Source organism: Callospermophilus lateralis, chromosome 10, assembly GCF_048772815.1.
Source record: "Callospermophilus lateralis isolate mCalLat2 chromosome 10, mCalLat2.hap1, whole genome shotgun sequence".
NCBI lineage: Eukaryota > Metazoa > Chordata > Mammalia > Rodentia > Sciuridae > Callospermophilus > Callospermophilus lateralis.
Genome location: NC_135314.1, coordinates 71188214 through 71207430, shown reverse-complemented (window position 1 = coordinate 71207430; position 19217 = coordinate 71188214). Strand labels below are relative to the sequence as shown.

At 36.0% G+C, this 19217-nt stretch overlaps 1 non-coding gene across 1 annotated transcript; it reads right to left on the bottom strand.

The window, feature by feature from the left end:
- Nucleotides 1–18086: 18086 nt before the first annotated feature.
- On the bottom strand, nucleotides 18087–18189 carry LOC143409024 (U6 spliceosomal RNA). Its single transcript, XR_013092543.1, has one exon. It is a non-coding gene; the product is annotated as a U6 spliceosomal RNA (small nuclear RNA).
- Nucleotides 18190–19217: the final 1028 nt, after the last annotated feature.

Sequence of the window (19217 nt, the reverse complement as noted above, 5' to 3'; positions counted from 1 at the left end):
AGGTGCCCTATATACTCTCCACATTTGGCATTTTTCTACACACACGCACGCACACACACACACAATTTTAGCCAATCAAATATGTACGTATAGTTGTATCTCTCTGTAATTTTAATTTACACGAATAAGCATATTAGTCCGAGCTCAAACAAGACATAGAAACCATAAAGCAGGTTAAACTACAGAATCTTAATAAAAAAAAAAAAATGTAAAACTATTACTGCCCCCCCCCAAAAAAGAATTAAAACTTAAATAAGAATTCTGTAGAGTTCCCTAGGACTGAGAGAGAGTAGCTCTAGAAGGAAAAACTTGAAAGGGGGCCCTCTCACCAAGGATGGAGCTCAGCCCTTGTCAGAAGGTATAGATTAGCCCACCTAATAAAAGAAAACTCCTCGGTGTGTTCAGGCTAATGATCTTCAAAACCAGGTCAGATTGGTAATTAATAGACAGCCATGAGTGGTGGGAACATGAGGTTAAGGGGATCATTCTATAAATGGAGTCTATTATGCTGACCCCCATATGTTTTCTTCTAAAAACTAATTTACCTGGGGCTGCACCTGGGTTAAGGCAATAAAATATGCTCAGCAAACCATCTATTGTCTGCAGGGGAAATGCAGGCCCCAAAGACTGCTCCCTGCTGATAAGAACAACAAGAGTTACTTTGAAGGGAGTGACTTTGACTTTTACCCAGACTGAGATTTCAAAACTGAGAGAAATAAAATAATCAGAAGCAAATACCCCTAACCATAAAATCTGTGCCCCATTAGTATGGGCCCAAATGACCCAACTTTGCCTCAGGTTTTTTTTTTTTTTTTTTTTTTAAAGAGAGAGAGAGAGAGAGAGAGAGAGAGGAGAGAGAGTTTTTTAAAAAATATTTATTGTTTAGTTTTCGGCGGACACAACATCTTTATTTGTATGTGGTGCTGAGGATCGAACCCAGGGCTGCGTGCAGGGATCGAACCCAGGGCTGAGTGTGCTACCGCTTGAGCCACATTCCCAGCCCTGCCTCAGGTTTTTAGCATGCCATTATAACAGTAACATTATAACAATCCCAGTGGGATACAACAATGCATACTGGGGACTAGCAACTCTGTTGCAATCCTGCTGGCTGTCAGTAGTCAAGATAAGGACCTGGGTAGCACTCCCTGGAAACTTCCCAGGGTCCCCTAAAAAACTGGAGAGTAGGAGGGGTGCACTGTTATTCTCTCTGAGAGGACTCATTCAGTTCCTCTAGAGTGTTCCCCCTTATCCCTTTTCTCCTATCCTTTCTAATAAATCCATTCCTTACAAGGTGTGTCCTATCCCCTCTAATAAATTCATTTGTGAGCATATGCTATAATGTACGAGCACCTGAAATTTTTCCTGTGCGATCACAAGAACCAGTAAACAAGGACTTCCGTGGTCACTTCATCTCCATGATGGACCCTTACTCTGTCAAAAGCACCCAGCAGCTCACCAGAGTCGGGTGGGGACTGCTTACCACCAGTAATCAGGACTGGCCATGCAGAAGGGTGGGAATCCTGCAGGCCCCAAATCATAGACTTTGGACCAGCAGAAGAAACATTAGCAGGGTGGGAAGTTATGGGTCTCAGAGGAGCCACACTGATTCTATAGAGGAAATCAGGGGTTTGTGCCAGCAGAATGTCTTCAGGGCACTGTTTCCCTGTGCAGCCTGGGGAAAGTTACCATCATAGCAGACTGAGGCCAGGCTTGGTGGTGCAGGCTTGCAATCCCAGAGACTTGGGAAGATGAGGCAGAAGGATCACAAGTTTGAGGCTAGGTTTGACAACTTAGTGACAACTTAGCTTTGACAACTGTCTCCAGATAAAAAGTGCTAGAGGAGCGCAGTGGCGAATGCCTGGGCTTGCCTGTCATCCCAGATGCTCTGGCAACTGAAACAGGAGGATCGGAGACCAAAGACAGCCTCAGCAACAGGAAGTGCTAAGCAACTCAGTGAGACTCTGTCACCAAATAAAATGCAAAATAGGGCTGGATATATGCTTCAGTGGAGGGTGTCCTGACTTCAATCCCTGGCACCAAAAAAAAATAAAATAAAAAGTGCTGGGGATATAGCTCAATGGAAGAGCACCCCTGGGTTCAATGCCTAGTAACACCAGAAAAAAAAAAAAAAAGAAAGAAACAAAGGATAGAGAGAGAGAACAGCTGAGGTTGCAAGTCTGGGCGAAGCTATGTACTCCAGGTCTGGAATGAGGTGAGGATCCACCTCTTGCCTTTCTAACCACTTTTCAACAACAAGAAACTGAAGAAGGAGCCCTTCTACTTGCAACACTCCAAGAGCGCCCTCTACTGGGAAAGCTTAACATTGAGCTCACTTTAAAGGAGAAATGCTTAAAGGAATCCTGTGGACACACAGCATATACTGAAGCGGGGATTTGGAGCTCAATGGCAAAAAAAAAAAAAAAAAAAAAAAAAAAAAAATTGATGACTGGTATAATAACCAATGATATACAATTTTCTGTGTACAGTGACTGTTCACCCCCCCCACACACACACACACCCCTTTCTCTTTTCAAGAACCCACCCTTCCCACTTGGTCTTGCTTCAGCTCTATCTGTGTACATGACAGCAGCAGTAGAGCGCCACCCCTCGTGCATTCTTCTGCTTCTTCTAAATGGTTTTGATTTTTCAAAGAATTGCTTCAAAAGACTTTGGTATGTAATCTCTCTCTCTCTCTCTCTCTCTCTCTCTCTCTCTCTCTCTCTCTATATATATATATATATATATATATATATATATATATATATATATATATAAAACAATGCTTACGCTTACTGTATAAAATACTTTGGGAGAATGTTATGGATTGTGAAAGTTGTCAGAATTCAAATGGTGTCACTTATGTCATGCCTGAACAAAGAAAATGATAATAATTAAAGCCTGAAGGATATGAAGGAAGGGCTGCCATGCATGAAAGCCCGAGGCAAAATGTATCACAGAAGACTCTACCAGAGGGCTGGGGGTGTAGCTCCGTTGGTAGAGTGCTTCCTGAGCAAGCAAAAGGCCCTGGGTTCAATCCCCAGCACCACAAAGAAAAAAAAAAGAAACCACAAACACCACCTTATAAGAGAGCCACACCTGTACATACAAAATACTTTTCTACAGGGACATCTGCCCATCTGTTTACTCTTATGCTGACACTACCCTTGTTATTGCTCCTTGCAGCCAGATAATTGTTTCAAAATACTTCATATAATCTCCTCAATCTTCCTTGGAAACTTTTTCTTATCTCAACCTCCTTGAATTCACAAGTTGTTTACTATGTCAGGAGTATTCATTGCAGTGCCACTCCCAAATAAATTTACTAATCTTTGGCCTCTCCCACTCTCCAAAGAGACTAAACTGTCTAAAAGACAATTGATATAAGCATTAGGAAAGCAGCATAATGAGCTGGGGTTGAGGCTCAGTGGTAGAGTACTTCCCTAGCACTTGTGAGGCACTGAGTTGGACCCACAGCACCACATAAAAATAGATAAATAAACAAAATAAAGTTATTGTGTCCGTCTACACACACACACACACACACAAAAAAAAAAAAAAAAGCATAATAATCTGACTTTGGAACCAGATCTCATGTATAGAAATACTGCTTCTATACTGACTATAAACTTGAGTAAATTGCTTAATGTCACTCTGCCTCAGTTTCTTCCACCATAAAATACAGGTAATGATTAGCCCTCATTTGACTCTTATGAGTAATAAATGATAAAATATAACAGTTTCCAACATATAATAGTTTTGTTAAGTGTTTAAATATGTTTTATATATTTCATATTCACATACTTATATTAATTATTATATTATTAATCTTAACCAGTATAGTACATAAAATATTTTAAGTCTGTCAGTAAGAGAAATTTGTCCAAAAAATGTATCCATACTTTCTTTATAGTCTTATTCTCAGGAAAACATCAACTTATAGAAACTCATATCCTAAAGGATCTAATTTATTTTTCTAGGATAAATTACAATTTGGACAAGACTGTCACAAAACTAGATGTTATCTACCATGTCTCTTACCATTTTTACAGAAGAGAACTTTAAAGTTGTTCTATCAACTTTGTATCAAGAGACTTAAGACAAAATTACAAAATATATTTCTGCATCAGTTCAGTGTTGAGTTCATAATATGTCTACTAGATTATATGTTGTGTGGATAGTCTCAAATTTCTAATAGTGTTTTCCTTTTTAATCTATATTTTACATCCATCTGAACTAGTGCTTCTTTGCACGGAGAATGGTATTTCCTTTTTGCCTCATGTAAGGTTAAGTTTCGAAGACTTATTGATCTCCTAGGGAGGGATATTGGCCAAATTGTATTGTTATATTATGTTCATGTACTATACACCATTATCTAGAACTATAATGCACCAATAAGAAATAAACGATTCACTGATTTCAAAGATTATTTGAACCGTGTCTTTATCTCTAGAGATTATCTCCAAATTAGTGCAGATTGATGACCAATTTTTGACATTTATGCTTGAATATATGGAAAATGATGCATACTCTGTCTTAGAAATAGATACTTACCTAGAGTTAGTAATGTCAAAGAAAGTTGTATCTGATGGAGTTAAATAGGCAAGAAAGACTTTATTCAAGACTCTTACAATAGGGGAGGAGATAGAACCCAAATCCATTGGATTAAAGTTGAAGAGTTTTTAAGCTCAGGGATGAGCTAGTGGAAAAATACTGTAAAACTTTAAGGAATAGGTTGGTCAACCAACTGGCACATAGTTAGGCTCCCACCCTCCCACAGGGACTGGGAGATAGGGCCTCTATCTTCCTTATGTTTACATTTCCAGGAGATGGCTCCCAGGTCCTTGAGAGAGATCCTCTTGGGTTATAGAAACTGGCCAGTGACAGGAGGAGTTTTACATCACAAAGAGACAGAGTACAGACTTTGTAATATTAAAAAATTTTTAAAGTAATTTCTCTATGAAAAGGAATGTAAGTCACCTACAATTAGGAAGAATGCTGTCTAAAATTTAGTCAAGTCAAAGGAAAATTTAGACCTTTATAGTTGGGAAAACACTCTAAAATTAATAAGTGATATTAGCTTAAATACATACTTAAGTCCATAGAAATGGGTACCTTGGTCTATTTAAAGATGTATCATAATTTGTAAAGCAAGTATTTTAATGATAGTGTGGAATTTTACAAATCCAGGATTCTCCTACCTTTTCCTGTATGTGTCCTGTTCTCTTCTGTAGTGATTATTTGTCTCCTATTATGAACACTGCTGATATTTTCTGGGCCCATCCTCAATAAACCATGCTCACATTTCGTCTCAGATACCTACTGAATTGTGAAGCTTCAGTTACTAAAGCTACCTAAATTGACAATTTTCTACCCAAGACACTCCTGTACACCTTTCCAGGCTGTTGTGAGAAATGATGGAAATAATGTATGTAGAAGCACGTTGCACATTCCCTGGAAAGTAGTTAGCATTTAAAAGATGCTTTTTTATTGGTTCAATCTTTTATGCATTTATTTCACACTTTTTTTAAACCATCCCTGCCCCTCTTCTTTTTCAACCTTGTTCCTTTCTCCAGCTTCCATCTACCTGTCTCCCATCCTTACCTGTGGGAGTTTATGGCCCCTGAAACACACCATTTGAAATTGAAGGAAACTTCCTGATAGCTGCTTCCTGTACACCCTATATGTCCATCCTCATACTGAGAATGGAGGCCACACTAGGAAGCCTGAGACTGACATTTCTGATTAGCCCAGCGAAATCAATCAATATATCTATCTATCTATCTATCTATCTAATCACCTGGCTTTGATTCTATAAATTTGGACCACTTATGTGGGATCTCAGAGAATGATCTACTTGCTTCTCCTTAGTTTGATCAAACTGCATAGAAATTATTTTCTTTTTCATCATTTGTTCATTTCTTATATTGGTGGATGGCTGAATCCAGCCAAGTGGCATACAAACAGGTTCCCTGATTGACTGCCCTTAACACCTCCACTGAAGACAGCTTGAGTCCTTGGGCCCAGCAGTAGTGATACCTTTGCTTTCATAGTGTGCTTCTGGTCTACCTGCTCACATGCACTCCCCAGTCCTGACTCTCTTAAGCTGTCTACAACATTTAACATTGAGGAGGGGCAAGGCTAACCTGTCTGATCAGTCACAATTGCAGGGTCATCACTGGCATCCATAGGTTGACAGAGCAGTCCTTGCATCCCTGGTACATCCTGCACCTGAACACTCACAAAATGTCCTTAAAATTTTGATTCTGTCTTAAAAAACCCAACAGGGTAAAAAATGGTTCAAAGGAACACAAATGGGGGAAATGGAATTTGTTTTAACATTGGAAGGAGAAAGGTTTTGTTTGTCTTTCGTTTCATTTTGTTTTTTGTTTTGTTTTGTATTGTTTTGCTTTCAAGGACTTGAGGATTAGAAAATGACAGCATGAGAGAAGAGCAGAGAAGACACTTGTGGGTGATGACTGTCTTGGGGAGTCACTGGAGAACCAACATCCCGATAGGAAAAGATCATGCAGCCCCTGACAATGGAAAGTCTAAATTGTTTGTTTTCTTCAGTTCCTGCCTCCACAGGCACCCTCATGCCAAAATAAGTCAACTATTGGTTTACTGATCAATGTGAGATCATTTAGAACATTTTAAATTTTTCTAAATTTCTTTTCATTCGCTCTTGTTCTTCTCAACTCACCTTCCATTTAAAGGAATATCCCATCCTTTTACTTGGGGATCTATTTCTTCAAACCTTCTTCATCTTCCATTCTTTTTCTTTTTGTTCAATTTTCTGTGGCCACAATTAGCATCCTTTCTCTTCAGAAGCAATACCCAGGATGTGTTCAGCAAAGTAAAGAATATCTGTAGGTATAACACATATTGAAACTCTATTACAAAAATTTGAGAAACTATTACATTTTTCGTGTATAATGTGTACTATGAAAAATTTAGTACATAAAAAAAGAAAAATGATTGAAAAAGAGGAGTGAAAGCTAAAAACCAGAGAACATTGTCACATTTCTTGTGCTCAGTCTGCCATGACAATAACTTCATGAATGTTTTATAATGAAGGATGGACTGAATAATGATCCAAATAAAATTTTAATTATCTTTCCTTTTAAGTCTATTGAATAGTTATTTTCTTATCCCTGAAAGAGGATAAAATAGCATTATTCTTTTATTCACAAAAGAATTTCATTCACGTGAATACTGTTGTGTAATTATTTTATAGATCTCTTCTGTGACACTCAAGGAATTTCAAATACAGTCAATATTATATGGAGCTTTGAATGTTGACAAAGCCACATAATAATAAACAGGGGTGGCTCAGAAAGAATATATATTAGTGGAGGACACTGAAAATGTGCTTACAGAAGAGATGAACACAGAGTCAAAACTGGCTTTTTTCAGTGGAATTGGTGCATTTCTCCCATTAAACTTGTAATAACTTGGATCCAAAGCATATTTAATTCATGGATCACTGCTGCAATATTGTATCAACATGTACCTAGGGAGTCTTCAATGCATGGATCACTGCAGTGATAGACTACAATGGCCCCTCACCTATCAAGTTAATGCTTGTTACCCTAGAACACTAACAAAGGGATTATTGATAAGATACTCCACAACCTATACATTTTTTAAAAAAATGTCCCAAAGCTTCTTAAGATTATTAATAGTATAATTAAGAAAAATATTTATAAAACATTCTATGATTTGATAATCATTTTATGTTAACGTTGAGCTTTTCCTAAACTCTATCTTTTTATGAGGTATAGTTAGTTCTGTATTTTTATCCCAGGACTTGGAATTGAAGTCAGTGTGCTCTACCACTGAACTACATCCACAACCCTTTTTATTTATTTATTTACTTAGTTATGTTTTGGGGGGTGGGTACTAGGAATTGAATTCAGGGGTATTGGCCACTAAGCCACATCCCCAGACCTATTTTGTATTTTTATTTAGAGACAGTGTCTCACTGAGTGCCTAGCCCTCACTTTTTCTAAGGCTGGCTTTCAACTTGCAATCCTCCTGCCTCAGCCTCCTGAGCCACTGGGATTATAGGTCATGCCACCATGCCTAGCTAACTCTTTTTATTTTTTATTTTGAGACAGGTTCTCAGCAAGTCTGACCTCATACTTGTAATCCTCCTGCCTCACATTCTCAAGTATCTAGGATCACAGCTATCCACGACTACGTACTGCTACTTTTAAAAATCCATTTATGTGACTCATTTTCTTAGGCTTTTTCATAGAAAAAAAGATATCAATTTGTATCTAGAAAAATGGACAATTTGGTAAATGAAAGAAGTCAAAGATAACTGTAGCTGATAAACTGAGATTGACACCCACCTCCCATCCCCCAAACAATGACAGAGTATATATTACTTTACATTAAGACTTTCTGCTGGCATATCATAATTGTTGACAGACATGGGAACTCTCCTTTTTATAAGAAAAGTGTAGCAAACACTGTTTTATAATGCATGTGAAACATTTAAAATTCTCCATAGAATTCAGTTCTGTTTTTTCTCAATTGACGGTTGTGCAAGAAAAAAACTTTACATTATTAAAAATGCCAATCAATAATAATCATAAAAATGATATGTTCATGAAAATGTATAATAATCACTCTTTCTATTTGTTTTCACTTCCATCTTATTTCTATTTCATGGGTTTAAGGTAAAAATCTATATTTATTATTCCTGTTAATAAAGAAGAATAGAAAAATAAAAAGAAACAACCAGTTCATACAATAACATTCATGGATATAGCATACATTTCTAAGTGAGAGAAATAAGATACAAAAGTATACATAGTTTATGGTTCTCTTTGTGTGCATATGCCATTACGGAAAAGGCAAGACTAAAGATTGATAACAAATCAGCAGTTGCTAGAGACTGTGGTGGGAAGAAGAGTGGGGAATAATATGAGAACAATTTCAGGATGATGGAACAATTGGGTAATACATTATCATAGTAGTAGAAGCATAACTACACATTTGCCAAAAATGAACTTTTCCAAAAGAGTGATCAATAAAGTGTACACATGTCATTTAATCAAGTGGTCAGGAGCTTCATCACCAGTAGTAAGACAGGACTGTGTCATGTATCCCTGATACGATGTGCTGTGAATGGGTACCCTTATCAAAGACCCATGACTTCATTCTAATCAATAGAAAACACCAGAAAAAAATCAGATCAAGGGAAACTCTACAAAATACTATCTAGTACTCTTACTTTATTTTTGGTACAGGAGCCAGAATCCAGGGGTACTTTACCATTGAGCCACATCCCCAGCCCTTTTTTATTTCATAATTTGAGACAGGATCACACTAAATTGCTGAGGGCCTCCCTAAATTATTGAGGCTGGATTTGAACTTTCTATCCACCATACACTGCTCTGTCAAGGTAATGAAAGACAAAGAAAGTCAGAGAAGGAATCACCCTTATAAAATTTGTATAAACTGAGATGAGACAGAAAGATTTAGAGAAATGTAGCAACCTATACATGAACTTAAAACCTTCTATTAAATAAAAAATTGCATTTGGTAGTGGAGACTTAATCAGGAAAGTTTTACGAGTGAGCTACATTACCAGTTATGTTTATTTTATTTTGGAGACAGAGTCAGGCTAATTGCTGAGGCTAGTCTTGAACTTGCAATCCTCCTGCCTCAGCCTCTCAAGTCACTGAGATTGCAGGTATGTGCAACATGCACAAAAGGGTACACTATTGATCAGTATATCATTTCTCTTTTCTAGACTCAGGAATCCTTAGTCAATTTTCTCCAAGTTTGTACCAGGTATTTGATCTTAGATGACTTGTTATTTCTGCCTGCTTCTGTTTTATTCTAAGTGATTGGAATTTTTTGGTGTTAGAGATGGGAGGGAGAAATTGTTTTAGAAATGAAAATCCTCTAACATGTTTGCATGTTCTCCCAAATCACGAAACTTTCTATTAATGCTTCTCCCAACCTCCTGTGTGCCTAGCTGCACCATCACACAGAGCAGAACTCTCTAAGCACATTGTACCAACAAATTGAAACCAACAAAGAGTCATTTCAAGTCCTGGATTTCTTCTTCCCACAATTAGATAATACCTATTATTTGATCTTGCATTTTTCAAGCCAACTGAAAGACTACAAACAACAAAGGGTAAAGTCAGCCTCCAAGTTATGTTCCTGGTTAGATAAACAACTAAAACTGCCTAAAGGTAAATACTACCCCAATGACAGTCTCATGGTTAGTCTCCCAGAAGAAACTCTAGCCTCCTTTAAAAGTTTCTGTACAGCTGGTAACATTTATTAACTCCCTGGCAACCTATGCAGAAGAACACTGCCAAATTCAATCTGTTAGGAAAGCTGTGCTATATTTCTGCCCTCCCCCAATGACTCTATGACTCCAATGATATTATCCATGCTTTTTACTGAACATTCTGAAATATCTGGTACCATAAAGGAGAGGACAAGAGGCAAACTTTTCTTTCACAATCTCTCAATCTCTAATTTGTGAAAGTCATGCATGCTTTATAAAAATTATACTACCATAAAATGGTTTGTTCTTTCCCATGTATATTTTATTTAGAAGAGTTTGTTGTTAAGGTCCCTGAAATGTAGGAGAGGTGTAAGAAATTAAATCAGAGAAAGAGATTTCAACATCAGTGGATATAAAATCTGCAAAGGAAGACACAAGCCAGGTAAGTTATTTAGAAATTCATCAATTTACTCTTTGAATGCTCAGATTAATTGCATCAAAATTAGTGTTTGCCTCTGGAACAACTAGGTGGTGATAAATTTATTAAATGTTTTTTATCCTGACAAATCTTAAATTGCCAAATGTTGCTTTGTTTATGTGTGTAAATATATGCAAAGTAATTTAAATTTTGCTTTGAAAGTCTTCAAATTTATCACTAATATTGCCTATCAGCCTCAAAAAAAGACAAGAAGGTAATTTGTTAATAGCTAGAAGTGGAGCCCAGGGAGACTTGATTAACCTGGCTAAAGGCAGTGTGATTTCCTACAAGCAGATTCACAGATTAATACTGTTGTTTCATGGCTCTCCAATTATATCTTGCCTCCTTGTAATCATCTAGGCTTAAAATATTTTGCCTTATAATAATGACAAAAGCCAATTTATTAATTCTCTCACCTTAAATTTACAGGACCAAACATGTATCTCAGAAAATAAAGATGAAGGAAAGGACATGTACTACCAGGTCATTTGTGCTATTTAACAAACTCTCAAAAACTCATATTCTTACATACATTTGAGAGGCTATGATATGAATCAGCACGCTTAATGTCTAATAGTAATATCTAACTTATAATCTAACAAATACCAAGAATTACTCTGTTTTGAAGCACTTTCATGAAATTTGTTTAATGGTTAAAGTATTCTTATAAGGTACTATTGTTATACTCATTTTCCAGATAAGGAAACTGAGGTTTGGAAATTTTGAATAGTTTCCTAAGGCCATACAACTAGTAAGTGACAGAGCCATAACTATATTTAAATCCAGGCAGGACAGTACTCTAATGTACATTATTAAGTTTAGACTACCTTTTTCATAGTAAACAAGTATTTTCCCAGAGTATGCAGCTATTGCTATGATTGCTTAAATACAAATTCAAAACAAGCAGTGTTCTGATTCTCAAAAGCCAATAAATACCAGTAATATAACAAATTTTATATTACAGTTTCTTGAAATTACTTAGGTCTTCAAAATGAAACTTTTATCTTCAAAAGTCTGAATATGAGCCTAGCATAATTTGTGACACTCAGTGAGTCTCTGCTTCACCTCCCAAGAACAATCAAGAGACTGCATTTCCAGGAATAACCAGTGGCCTCTTATTATCCCTGAAGAATGAGTGAAAAATCACCTAGGCTGGGAGCAGGGAGGAGACTGAAAGACTGAGGTCCTAGAAGAAGTGAGAGACTCCAGACCATAAAAACAAAAGCAAAGTAAGAATAGATTCATCACCAGAACAAGGATCCACATGGAAACTGAGCCAGTGCTGTGCAACATGGGTCACCCTTATAAGGCATCTACCCATCAGATATGGAGTAAAGGCCTCTTGTCCATATCAGGTGGCAAAGGCTTTCAAACACTCAGAAGAAGGATATTCTACTTGAATTGTGAAAATCAATGTGTGTGTGCACACACATACATTCATAATAGGGCACTGATGAAGCCCACCCTTTCATTATAATCACTGGACTGTATCTCATGACTTTCAATATACCTGATTATCTTGGAAGATAAAAATTTTCTAAGGCAATTTTTTTATTTCCTTAACTTTTATTATTTGTATGTGCTGCTTCTCTTTTCTATTTACCAGAAATATGATCAACACTACTACTTACTATAATTAATAGATAAATAAACATGAGAATACAAGAGTGAAGATTGTCATACAATGAATGAAAAAAATATGATGGGTTTGAATTTTGACTTGGAAAGTGCAGTACATGAATTTAATCACATCTTAGGCTTTTAGACCCTTGCATAATATGGCCAAAATCTGTGTTTAACACAGTAGGGAGAAGCGATTGCTATAGCAATCCAGCTATAAGAGCTTGCTAAGCAAGTAATGGCCCCATGATCAGCACTGTTCACATCCCATTTTAACTGTATAATGCAGGCCAGCACAATGAAATTGATGCGCATTTTTTTGCTTGCATCATTTCTTTTACTAATCCAAATATTTATTATTAAGGTTTCCTTTTATTTAGTTCAATAAAGACTGAACTAACTAGTTTGTAAGCTGAACATGAAATGAATGACTCATCAGTGGAAGATGATCTGAGAAAATCCATTTATTCCATTCCTATTTGACTTTCTTGCTGGCTGAGCTTTTGTGACCTTGTGAAAAATGACTGTTTGAACTAAAAGTGTGTTTTATTTCTAGGTAATGGACTATGTCAACTTCCATTTCTTATGAAATTCACAGAGAACAGTCCAGTACAGCAAGACATTTCTTGCTTCCCTATTTGCTTTTCTTTTCCACCACACACTTTAACACAACTGACGTCCCAATCTTTACTTATATCTCTTGACTTCAGCAATTGGGTTTTCAATTTCTGTAAGTTTTCTTTTGTGTTGCTATAGAATAGTACACTTAGTTTTCCACTCATGTAGCTATGAAGGAAGAAAGTTCACCTATTTCTTGAGGCCTTGTTAGCTATGTGAATTTGGCTCTATCTTCTCCAGCTTTTACTTCTTTCATTAGTGTTAGAAAATGCTTCAGTGGAATTTACTTTTATTTTATATTTTGACATCACCCTTTCTTTTACTTTGATGCTGGGAAATATAAAACTGAATTTCCAGAATTATAAGTATAAATTTTCCCCGAAAAGTTAGATTCAAGTTCATATTTTTATTATTATGTTGCTTTATTGAGTGTAATATTAAGAGACATTTACATATTATAATTACTAATTAATCTGGAAAAAACTATAATATTTTCATCACTAATACATTCATTTGGTTAGAAGAATACCATGCAGTCAGGCATAATGGTACATGCCTATAATCCTAGCAGTTTGGGAGGCTGAGACAGGAGGATCACAAGTTCAAAGCCAACCTCAGTTACTTAGCAAGGCCCTAAGTAATTCAGCAAGATCCTGTCTCTAAGTAGTTAAAACAAACAAACAAACAAACAAAACCGGATGTGACTCAGTGTTTAGGCACTTATGGATTTACTCCTTAGTATAAAAAAAAAAAATATTAACAATAAAAAGAACACCACTCATTGTAGTGGCTCTAATTAATTGATACCTGATGTATCAAGATTCTGAGATTCTGATCCACCTCCACTGACATGTGCAGAAGCTCAGGCTCAGGGTAAGCCTGGGTCTGCCCCCCCACACCTGGGAGCCCAGGCTTAACCCACTTCCATCTTGGGTCATTGCAGCCATTGCCATAGCCTTCCCCACACAGTATCCTCTACCTTGAAACTACAAAGAGGGCCTCGAAGCAGCTGCGACTAGGAGCAGGCATCACAAAGCCTGTGTAAGGCCCACCCTTTCAGCCCCCATCTCTGAAAGACATTTCATCCATCTTGGGGCACCTCCACTGCTATTTTGAGTTACCTCCGCTATTGCAACCACTGACATTGTGGGACCCTGGCAGGGTCTGGAAGCCCAACACCAAAGTGAGTATAGATAATCTGCATGGATACTATAAAATTATAGGGTAGAAACTGTGATACCTCAGATCCACTGAAAGAAAGGAAGACACATAGGTAATATGAAAGAAAACAAGGGAGGAAAGTGCCCCAAACAAATCAGGATACTACAATAACAGAACCCATGGACAGCACAGTTGATAAATGTCAGAGAAGGAGTTCAGAATGTTCATAATTAAAAAAATATGTGAATTAAAGAATGACCTAAATGAGCAAATACAGGCAAAAATTGATCACTCTAACAAAGAGATAAGACAGCAAATACAGGCAACCATTCATGATACCAATAAAGACATAAGGGAGCAATACAGGCATCCATTGATCACACCAACAAAGAGATAAGGGAGCAAATAAAGGTAGTAAAGAATTACTTCAATAAAGAGAGATTCTGAAAAAAAATCAGAAATTGTTTAAATGAAGGAAACAATAAAGCAACCAAACAAAAAAATCAATAGAAAGCATCAGGAACAGACTAGATCACTTGGAAGACAGAATATCAAATAATGAAGACAAAGGACACAATCTGGAAAATAAAGTTGATGACACAATGAAGATGATAAGAAACCATGACCAGAACATCTAAGAATTATGGGATAGCATCAAAAGATAAAATGTAAGAATTATTGGGATAAAGGCACAGAGTTTCAAACCAAGGGAATGCACAATCTCTTCAATAAGATAATATCAGAAAATTTCCCAAACATAAAAAATGAATTGGAAAATCAAAGTGGCTCATAGGACACCAAATATATAAAATTACAACAGATTTATACCAACACAAATTATAATGAAAATGCCTAGCATACAGAATAAGGATAGAATCTTAAAAGCTGCAAGAGTGAGGAATTGGATCACATACAGACCAATTTGTATCTCAGCAGATTTTTCAACTAAGACCCTCATAGCCAGGAGATCATGGAACAACATATTACCAAGCTCTGAAAGAAAATGGATGCCAACCAAGAATTTTATATCCACCAAAACTAAGCTTTAGATTTGGTGATGAAATAAAAACCTTTCATGATAAACAAAAGTTAAAAGAATTTACAACTAGAAAGCCTGCAGTACAGAACATCCTTGGCACAATATTCTATGAAGAGGAAATAAAAAAAAACAATGATGAAAGTCAGCAGAGGGAGGTATTACACTGAAAGAAAAGCTAATCAGAGCAGAAACCAAGTCAAGTTAAATACCAAAAATAAACAAAAATGGCTGGTAATACAAATCATGTCCCAATAATAACCCTGTATGTTAATAGCCTACACTTACCAATCAAAAGACATAGACTAGCAGATTGAATAAAAAACAAACAAAAACAACAAACAAACAAACAAACAAACCCAACAACATTCTGCCTCCAAAAGACTCATCTCATAGGAAAAGAAATCCGTAGACTGAAGGTGAAAGGTTGGGAAAAATTATTCTACTCATGTGGACTGCAGAAGCAAACAGGAGTTTCCATCCTCATATAAAAAAAAGTAAACTTCAAGCTAAAATTAATCAAAAGGGATAAAGAAGGACATTTCATACTGCTCAAGGGAACCATACACCAACAAGACATAACAATTATAAATATATACATGCTGCAAAAAATGGAGCATCTGCATTCATCAAACAAACTCAAGTTCAAGAGTCTAATAGATCACAATACAATCATTCTGGGTGACTTTTACATAGCTCTTTCACTACTGAATACATCTTCCAAACAAGAGCTGAACAAAGAAACTATAGAACTCAGTAATACAATCAATAACTTAGACTTAACTGATATATGTAGAATATTTCAGCCTTCAACAAGTGAATACACTTTCTTCTCAGAAGCACAAGGATCCTTCTGTAAAATAGAGCATTTATTATGCCAAAAAGCAACTCCAAGCGAATACAAAAAAGTACAGATAATACCCTGCATTCTATCAGATCATATGGAATGAAATTAGAAATCAATGATTAAATAACAAATAAAAGCTATTCCAACACCTAAATACTAAATAACATGCTATTGAATGAACAAAGGATCTCAAACAACATGAAGGAGAAAATTTAAAAATTCTTAGAGGTAAATGAGAACACTGACTAAACATATCGAAATCTCTGGGACACTATGAAGGCAGTTCTAAGAGGAAAGTTCATTGCATGGAGTTTGTTCCTTAAAAGAAAAAAAAAAAAAGTAAACAAATAAATGACCTAACATTACATCTCAAAGCCCTAGAAAAAGAAGAACAAATCAACACCAAAAGCAGTAGAAGGTAGGACATAACTAAAATCAGAGATAAAATTGAAACAAAAGAAACAACTGAAAAAATTGGCAAGACGAAAAGGTAGTTCTTTGAATTGGCCCAATTCTCCATTATGTAAGGTTAGGCCCTGACTTTCTTAATAAGACTCCTATAGTGCGAGAATTAAAATCAACAATCAATAAATGGAATGGATTCAAACTAAAAAGCTTCATCAAAGCAAAACAAAAATCAGTGAAGTGAAGAGAAAGACTACATTTTGGGAGCAAATTTTTTACCACACACATCATGTAGAGCACTAATCTCTAGGATATATAAAGAACTCAAAAATATCAACACCAAAAAATCAAATAACCCAATCAATAAATGAGCCAAGGAACTGAATAGTTTCTTCTCAGAAGATGATACACAACTGATCAACAAATATATGAAAAAGTGTTCAACATCTCTAGCAATTAGAGAAATGCAAATCAAAACTAATCTCATTGTACTGTCACGTGTAGCTAATAAAACAAACAAACAAACAAAAAACTACTCTAAGATTTCGTGTGACTCCAGTCAGACTGGCAGTAATCAAATGGCAGCTACATACAACAATAAGTGTTGGCAAGGATGTGGGTAATAAGGCACATTCATTGTTGGTGGGACTGCAAATTGGTGCAGACAGTATTAAAAGCTATAGGGAGAATACTTGAAAAACTGGGAGTGAACCACCATTTGACCCAGCTATCCTACTCCTTGGTCTATACCCAAAGGACTTAAAAACAGCATACTACAGGGACACAGCCACATCAATGTTTATAGCAGCACAATTCACAATAGCTAAACTGTGGAAACAATCTAGATGTCCCTCAGTGGATGAATGGATAAAGAAAAATGTGATATATATACACAATGGAATATTATTCAGCATTAAAAGAGAATTAAATCATGGCATTCGACAGTAAATGGATGGACTTGGAGAGTATAATGCTAAGTGAAGTTAGCCAATGCCAAAAAACCAAATGTCCAATGTTTTCTCTGATTAAGGATATTGATTCATAATGGGGTTGTAGGTGGGGGGCATGGGAGGATTAGATAGGACAAAGGGGAGGAGGGGGAAGCAAGGATGCTTGGGTGTAGGAAAGACAGTGGGATGAGATGGACATCATTACCCTAAATAAATGTTTGAAGAAACTAAAGGCATGACTTTACTTTGTATACAGCCAGAGATATAAAAATTGTGCTCTATATGTGTAATATGAATTGTTTTGTATTCTGCTGTCATATATAACAAATTAAAATTATGAGTTCTCAATTGAAAATTAAACTCAATAAATTTTTTGTAAGTCCCCATGTAAGGGTATGTTCTCTTGAGGTCATAGGGATATAACAACATCAATCCATGCATATATGTCACTAGGAGATACAATAAAATTATTTCATCTCCCACTGTTACTCATTTAGGAAAAATAATTAAACTTAATTTTTTTATCAGTGTTTCAGTTGAAAGATATTGTATCCATTAGATATTTACCGTACTGTTTTTTTTAAAGGAAATATTCATTGAACTGCATGGTATTTAAATTGAAATGTTTATTTCTTGTAAATGCTATTTCTGTCTATGTAATCTTAAAGATGAAAAATACATCACACAGACATACACACACAGAAATATATATATTTTAAAATACAGAGCACTTTATGCATTTGTGTGTCATTTTTGCACAGGGGCCATGCTAATTTCTGTATTGTTCCAATTTTGATGCCAAAGCTATCACTACATCTTAAATTATGAGTAAGAGTATTCTTTGGGAAACTAAATCCCAGGGAGTACTCTTACTCTCTAAGTGTGCCAATGATAGCATTCGACCAAGACACAGGGCTCCTGATTCTGAACTGGGATTCTTTAATAATCACTTTTATCCTGAACTCTCCTACACAATTAATAATTATCACTTTAGACATTTATTTTAAATTACTATTTGTATTTTCAAAACACTGGGAATGTAACTCAGTGGTAGAGCGCTTGCCTAGCGTGCATGACCCCTGGGTTTAATCCGCAGTAATACAAAAAAAAAAAAAAATGGACATTTCATCTGTAGTAAAGAGTCACAGTCAAAATAGTAAAAATGCTTCAGGTTGTATATTAAAAATTTAATATAGGCTATTTCATTTATACTTTACTATATTCTATAAGTATTATTCCTTCTTTATAAAAGAGATTTGGGGGGCTGGGATTGTGGCTCAGCGGTAGAGCGCTTGCCTCCCATGCTGGGGCCCTGGGTTCGATCCTTAGCACCGCATAAAAATAAATGAATGATATAAAGGTATTGGGTCCAACTACAACTAAATATATATATATATATATATTAAAAAAAGAAAGAGATTTTGGTGAAATCTCTTTTTCACCCACCTTCCTTCTTTTTATTTCCTTCTTTAAGAAAACATAAAGCATAAACTTATTTAGATTATATAATATACAACAATAAAAGTAGGAAATATTCTAGTATATAATAAAAACTAATCTATAGTGGTAAACTGATCTACACTGATGCCATATAATGATAACTATGAAGAGATAAGAGACAAGATAAATATGTTTGGGCATAATGTATTAAAAATAGTATGAGGGGCTGGGGTTGTGGCTCAGCAGTAAAGCCTTGCCTAGCACATGTGAGGCACTGTGTTCGATCCTGAGCACCACATACAAATAAATAAATAAATAAAGTTTAAAAATAATATTGTATAAAAAAATAGCATGAATAGCATGCGGCTGGGCATGGTGATACAAATATGTGATCCCAGCGGCCTGGG